The 8,109-nt window shown below is 38.6% G+C and overlaps 1 pseudogene; it reads left to right on the top strand.

Moving 5' to 3' along the window:
* The first annotated feature begins 454 nt into the window (after window positions 1-454).
* On the top strand, window positions 455-1,949 carry LOC114047244 (annotated as a pseudogene).
* The last annotated feature ends 6,160 nt before the right edge of the window (window positions 1,950-8,109 follow it).

Raw genomic sequence — 8,109 nt, 5'->3', positions numbered from 1 at the left:
AGAGATTAATTGACTTATTTAAGGAACTGAAAGTAGATAGGGGTAGCTGGATTGTAGAGTGTGTGGAGAAGGCTAAAGTTTAAGAAAGATGGAAAGATAGGAAGGGGGCAGGTTATAAAGAGCTATAAATGCCAAACAGAGGACTTTATATTTGATTCTGAGGATTATATGGAATCATTATATCTCATTGAGAAGAGGAGTGACATGGTCTGAACTACACTTCAGAAAAATCACATTGGCAGCTGAATGGAGGATGGACTGAAGAGGAAAGAGGCATGAGGCAAGGAGATCATTTAGATTCTAAATCTTAGAAGGCTATTGCAGTAGAGATGCATAGGAGAGATGTAGTAAAGATGTAGTGGAGAAAAATAGAAATGACAAGATTGGGCAATGGATTGGATATGTGGGGTGTGTAAGAGAGGAATTGAAGATAACATTGGAATTGTAAGCCTGGATGACTAGGAAGATGGTGATGCTCTCAACAGTAAAAGAGAATTTCAGAAAAGAGGAGAGTTGGTCTTTGCAGTGAGTTTGCTGCCAGAACACAGATGTTGTGAAAACTATTGCTAAACCTTAACAAAAAAAAGCAAAGAAAAGACTCACATTAGCATTGCTGTTACTGGATACATAGACTTTGGAAGTTCGTCACAATTGGCTACCTCATTTACAAATGTGATGGAATTGATAAGAGAACCATTGAGAAGTTTGGAAAGGAGGTGACTGAGATGGGAAAAGGTTCCTTCAAATATGTCTAGGTCTTAAGTAAGCTGAAGGCAGAACATGAATGTAGTGTCATTATTCATATCTCCCTGTGGAAATTTGAGCTCAGCCAGTATTATGTGACCATTATTGATGCTCCAGGATACAAAGATTTTATCGAGAACATGATTATAAGCACATCTCAGGCTATGCTGTCCTGATTACTGCTGCTGGTGTTGGTGAATTTGAAGCTTGTATCTCAAAGAATGAGCAGACCCATGAGCATGCCCTTCTGATCACTACACTGGGTGTGAAACAACTAATTGTTGGTGCCAACAAAATGAATTCCACCAAGTTCCCTCTACAGCCAGAAGAGGTATGAGGAAATTGGCAAGGAAATCAGTACTCATATTAAGAAAATTGGCTACAGCCCTGACAGAGTAGCTTTTGTACCAGTTCCAGGTTGGAATGGCAACAACATGTTAGAATCAAGCTTCTTGAATTGGAAAGTCACTTGAATTGGAAAGTTCCATGCTAATGGAACTACACTGTTTGAAGCTTTGGATTGCATCTTGCCACCAACTTATCCAACTGACAAGCCACTCCAAATGTTTACAAGATTGGTGGTATTGGTACTGTACCTGTTGGCTATATGGAAAGCAGGCATATTGGTGACCTTTTCTGCAGTCAATGTTACAACTGAAGTAAAGTCTGTCACAATGCACCATAAAGCTTTGAGTGAAGCTCTGACTGAGAAGCTCTGTTGATTTCAATGTCAAGAACATGTCTGTCAAAGATGTCTGCTGTGTAATATGGCTGGTGATAGCAAGAATGATCCATCCTTGGAAACAACTGGCTTTACTGCACAGGTCACTATCCTGAACCATCCAGACCAAATCAGTGTGGGCTAGGTGCTTGTTCTGGATTGTCACACTGCTCACGTTGCTTGCAAATTTGCTGAACTAAAGAAGATTGATCATCATTCTGGTAAGAATCTGGAAGATGGCCCTAAATTTCTGGAATATGGTGATACTGCCATCATTGAAATGGATCCAGGTAAGCCTATGCATGTGGAAAGTTTTTCTGATTATCCTCCTCTGGGTTGTGTTGCTGTTTGTGATATGAGGCAGTTGACAGGAAGGCAAGGTCACAAACTCTCTTCAAAATGTCCAGAAACAACGCTTGCCACTCCAGCTTTAATCAGTGATGGAAGAACAGTCTCAGAATGGTTTGTCTCATTTGACCCTTAAATTTAATAGTAAAAGACTAGTTAATGATTACAATGCATCATAAAAGTTTCAGCAAGAAAGGAATGTTTTTGTAGACCATTTGTTTCGTGGCAGTTTTAAGTTACTAGTTTTTAAAGTCAGTAATTTTTAATGGGAACAACTTGATCAAAAATTTGTCACAGAATTTTAAGATCATTAAGATAGATTAATGTGGGAAAAAAGAAAGAAAAGAGGAGTTTGGGAGAGGAGGGATAATGAGTTGTGCTTTGGACATGCTGAGTATGAGAGACCTATAGGACATCCAATTCGAGATGTCCAAGAGGCAGTTATAACTATAGCTCAGGAGAAAAAGTAGACATAGGTAGGTAAGTAGATGGATAGATAGATAGAGCATTTATTAAGTACTTACTATGCACCAGGGATTATAGCTTTAGGAATTATCTGCATAGAAATGATAATTGAGCCTTTAAGAGCTGATGAGATCACCAGATAAGACGATATAAAGGAGAAAAAAAAAGGTCCAAAAAATTCTTCCTTGTCTTGAGTCAAAATCTGTTCCCTTGCAAGTTCTACTTATTTATCTTAAGTTTTGCCATCTGGGGTCAAAGAAAAAAAGTTTAATTCCTCTGCTTTTCATATGATGACCTTTCAGATATGTAGTATCCGGTTCTCTGACATACCCCCTGGTAGCAACTTTCAGATCTATAGAACATAGGGAAATCATTCGTCTCAATCAGTAACCTCATCAATCCGCATTTCCACTGAAATCTTTCAGTCCAGAATAAATCACTTGAAATCATAGTAAAGCTAAGATTATTAAGTTAAAAGAGTGAAAAGTAAACAAGGAGTTAAATCATTCAGTAAGAACTTTAACCACGAATTTCTTCTAGCTACCTGTCCCAATTCTCCAGAGACTGTAGGCTGGGAACCCAGCCCCCTTCCTGTATCTCTAACATAACAGGAGAGGGAAATAGGCTACTTTTTTCATGCTTGGTTCTGCTGAAGAGTTTAGTGTATGCCAGCAGCTCCACTGGATCATGCCCTCTCTCTCTTATCTTCATTTATTCCCTAGCCTGGGTTCTCAGCATGGCACTGCAGGCTAGCAGATGGAAAAGGGACTAGAGACTTGCCAACTGGACAAATACTGAATCCTCAGTATCTGCAAGGCATGGCTTATCATAATGGAAACTGCAAAGCATTGTAGAAAGCTTTGTTGTTTTCTCTCAAGAATTTGAGGGAAAAACCTCCTATTTTTCTTCTAACTGGGAATGCTATCACCTGTGTGATGCCACTCACTCCTGAATCAATTCAAATACACTAAAACTGGCATAGTTCATATATAATTAAGAGGAAATCTTCCTTTTTTTTTCTATTTCCCTTTCTCTCTCTGGCTCTGTCACCTGTGATCTTGTGGACCTGATCTCATTCCACCATGAGATTCCCATTTTCATTTCAAATGGAGCATGCTAAAGTTCCATGTCCAGTCAGAGTGCCTATGAAGGTAATGTCATCACCTGCTGAGCAGACATTTAGGCTTCTTGGGGATGTAGTTCCAAGACAACTTGTGAGGAAAATATGACTTACCCACTCTTACAGATCTATGAAGACAACTCTCATAGTAATTACCTAATTCCTCTTTTCTTCCACTTCTGTGTCCTGATCACAAATAATCTTGCTCAAAGGCAACTGTCTGAGCTATGGATAAAATAGCAATATATTGGACCAGAGTTGTCATTTCATTGGTAGTAGGAATCCTCAGGTGGGAAGAATCCCTTAACCAAAGAATCAAATGAGATGATAAATTGCAAACCTTAACAGCACTATAAAAATGCTAGCTTTGCTATGTTGGCACCCTTTCTGAAACTCACATCGTCCTTGCTTCAAGGCCAGTTCTCTGTTACCTACAACTATACTACCTCTTCAGCCTTCCAGAACTGCGGAAGACTTAAACTCATGTATTAAATAAGAATAGAACAATAGTGTATATATAATAGAAAGAGCATTGGATCTGGAGTCAGAAGAGTTTGAATCCAGGTTTTGCTATTTACTGCCTAAGATCAGAAAAGGAGTATAAGACTATATATTGTCACCTTATTTATTTAACTTACATGCAGAGTGCATCATGTGAAGTGCCAAGCTGGATGAATCAAAAGCCAGAATTAAGGTTTCCAGGAAAAAATATCAACAATTTCAGATAAACAGATAATACCACTCTGATGGCAAAAAGTGAAGAAGAATTAAGAGACTTCTTGATGAGGGTGAAAGAGGAGAGAGAAAAAACTGACTTGAGGCTTAATATCAAAAAAACTAAGATCTTGGCAACTGGTCCCATCACTTTCTGGAAAATACAGGGAGAAGAAATGGAAGCAGCATCAGATTTTATATTCTTGGGCTCAAAGATCAGTGTAGATGGCAACCGCAGCCATGAAATTAACAGACACTTGCTCCTTGGAAGGAAAGTTATGGCAAATCTGGACAGCATACCAAAAAAACAGAGACATCACCTTGCTGACAAAAGTCTTGTATGGTCAAAGCTATGGTTTTTCCAGTGGCAATGTGTGACTATGACAAATGAACTATAAGGGAAGCTGAGCACTGCAGAACTGATACCTTTGAATTGTGGTACTGGAGAAGACTTTTGAGAGTCCCTTGGATAGCAAGGCCATCAAATCAGTTAATACTTAAAGAAATTAATTTGGGCTATTCACTGAAAGGTCAAATACTGAAGCTTAAGCAGAGAATGAGAAAACAGGACTCATTGGAAAAGAACCTGATGTTGGGAAAGAGTGAAGACAAAAAGGAAAGATGATGGCAGAGGATGAGATGGACAGATGGTGCTATGAAAGCAAAACACATGAACTTGAACAGATTTTGGGAGACAGTGAAGGATAGAAGGGCTTGGTGTTCTATGGACTCATGAAGAGTCAGATACAACTGAACGACTGAACAACAACAAGTTATATAACTACGGGTCAATCACAAGCTCTCTAGTCCTCAAATTCTTCCTCTATAAAATGTTTGGGTTGGACTGGATGATTTTAAAGTTCTTTTCCAGTTTTAAATACTATAATCTATTCTGATCTTTGAACTTCTGTCCATGCTGACATTCACAGAGAGTCCCTTCAGAAGCACAAAGAAATAGTTACATTCACTGGGGGAATGGCTAAATAAATTTTGATACATGAATGTGATGGAATATTTTTGTTGTTCAGTTGTGTCCAACTCTTCATGATCCCCATGGATGATAGCACGCCAGGCCCTTCTATCTTTTATTGTCTCCCAAAGTCTGACCAAGTTCACGTTTGTTACTTCCCTGACACTATCTGTCCATCTCATCCTCTGCCATCCCCTTTTCCTTTTGCCTTCAATCTTTCCCAACATCAGGGTCTTTTCCAGTGAGACTTGTGTTCTCATTATATGGCCAAAGTATTTAAGCCTCAGTGTCAATATTGATCCTTTCAATGAAAAATCTAAATTAATTTCTTTAAGTATTGACGTATTTGATGATCTTGCTGTCCAAGGGACTTGCAAGTCTTTTCCAGCACCACAATTCGAAGGTGTCAATTCTGCAGTGCTTAGCTTTCCTTATAGTTCAACTCTCACAGCCACACATTGCTACTGGAAAAACCATAGCTTTGACCATCCAGACTTTTGTCAGCAAGGTGATGGCTCTGTTTTTCAGTATGCTGTCCAGATTTGCCGTAGCTTTCCCTCCAAGGGGCAATGTCTTTTAATTTCATAACTGCAGTCACCATCTGCAGTGACCTTTGAGCCCAAGAACATAAAATCAGACACTGCTTCCATTTCTTCTCCCTGTATTTGCCAGGAAGTGATGGGACCAGTTGCCAAGATTTTAATTTTTTGGATGTTAAGCTTCAAGCCAGCTTCTCCACTCTCCTCCTTCACTCTCATTAAGAAGCCTCTTAATTCTTCTTCTCTTTCTTCTATCAGAGTGGTATTATCTATGTATCTGAGATTATTGATATTTCTCCTGGCAACCTTAATTCTGGGCTTTGATTCATCCAACCTGGCATTTCATATGATGTACAGGTTTTTTTTGGCAAAGATGTTGGAGTGGTTTGCCATTTCCTTCTCCAGACCATTTTGCAGATGAGAAAACTAAAGCAAACAGGGTTAAGTGACTTGCCCAGAGTCACACAGCAAATAAGTATCTGAGGCTGGATTTGAAACTGAAAAAAAATTTTTTTTTCAAAAATTTTTTAAACTCAATTTGAAATTACTGGCTCCAGGCCTAGTATTCTATCCATTGCACCACTTAGCTGTCCCTGATGGGCATATGAAAATGAAGAATTCAGAGAAGCATGGCAAACTTATATGAACTAATGGCATAGTGAAGTGAGCAAATCCAGGAAAACAATATACACAATTACTACAATAATGTAAACAGAAAGAACAACAACAACAACAAAAAATAATACCACATAATTATAAATACCAAGCTTGAACCTGGGGAAGAGTTGAGAAACTTCACCCCCTTCCCTCCTCTGCAAAGGTAAGGGATGATGGCTGTTCAATATTGTAAATACTGTCAGATATGGTTGATGTTTTGGTTGATTTTGCTAAATCTATCTTTATTTTAAGAAATGGGCAATAGAGAGAGAGATTTGGAAATGAAGGTAATGTTAAAGCAAAAATATCAGTAAAAATAAGATCAAAAGAAGGAATAGAGAATTTTCAGCCAGCATTGGGGGCAAAGGAGGGGATAAGGATAGTATGTCTATTTTGGAATGAGGAATTTCCCAGGATTTTCCTATTTCAGTATACTCCTCTTTTCTAGCACATTAAAGATGGTCATCTCTGAACAACAGTGACCTCTGCTGACCAATAGGAACTATAGGTATGCAGAGGAGAAAACTGTCTCCTCAAGGCTCGGGACAGGCAGAAAGAACTTCTTGGAGGATATGGATGACTTAGAACAGGCTTCTTTATCTGAAGTCCGTGAACTTTTAAAAAAAAATTTAAAGAATTATATTTCAGTATAATAACTGAGAGGCGGTTAAGTGGTGCAGTGGATAGAGTACCAGGCCTGGAATAAGGAAGATTAATCTTCCTGAGTTCAAATCTGGCCTCAGACACTTACTTGCTGTGTGACCCTGGGCAAGTCATTTAATCTTGTTTGCTTCAGGGTCTTCATCTGTAAAATAAGCTGAAGAAGAAAATGACAAACCACTCCAGTGTCTTTGCCAAGAAAACCCCAGATGGGGTCATGGAGAATCAGACACAATTGAAAATGACTAAACAAAAACAGTTTCAATATAATTGATTTCTTTTGTATAGGAGAAGGAAGGAAGAGGAGGAGGAGGAGGAGGAAAAGGAAGAGGAGGAGAAGAAAAAGCAGAAGCATTTATATAGCATGCTAAGGTATGCAAAGTACTTTATGAATATTATCTCACTTGATTCTCATAAAAACCCTGTGAGGTATAGTAATAATAATGATAATTATTATTATAATAGCTAACATTTATATAGCACGTGCTATGTGCCAGGCACTGTGCTAAACACTTTACAGTTTTTATATCATATGGTTTTCAGAATAATCTTGGGAGGCAGGTGTTGTGTGTCTCCAGGGCTCCTTGGGAGGCTTCGTGGTCAGACAGCCAAGGAAGTGGGCAGGTGGCAGATACATTCTTCAGTCCTGATGCTGCCTGTTTACCTGCCCTTTCCTATGCTTTCAGACATACCCACCATTCCCTTTCTAGCCTCTCTAGGGCCTTAATTATAATACTTAAATACTTCAAGAACCCATGATTTCATCATGGAGAGAGTTCTTCCAATGAACCAGGGAAAGCAAGGCAGCACAGTGGAAAGAGCATTATGGACTATGGATTCAGAGGAGCTGGATTCAAATTCTGACTCTTCCAGAAATTACCCGTGTGAACTTGGGCAAATCAGAGCCTCGGCTTCTTTCTTTTTATTTTATTTTTAGTTCTGTATTCTTTCCCTCCCACCTCTACCTCCCATTGAAAAACAAGAAAAATGAGACCTATTACAAATATATAGTCAAGCAAAACAAAGCCTTGCATTGGCAAAGTCATATGAATACGTGTTTGTATGTGTGTATGTGCGTGTATGTAAAGGTAAACAACTTTGAAAGACTTAACAATTTTTATTAACTCAATTATCAACCACAATTATATATGTGTAATACATATATGTATAC

This window comes from Vombatus ursinus, unplaced genomic scaffold (genome assembly GCF_900497805.2).
Source record: "Vombatus ursinus unplaced genomic scaffold, bare-nosed wombat genome assembly UNPS02014786.1, whole genome shotgun sequence".
In the NCBI taxonomy this organism is placed as follows: Eukaryota; Metazoa; Chordata; class Mammalia; order Diprotodontia; family Vombatidae; genus Vombatus; species Vombatus ursinus.
This window is presented reverse-complemented; position numbering and strand designations above follow the sequence as displayed.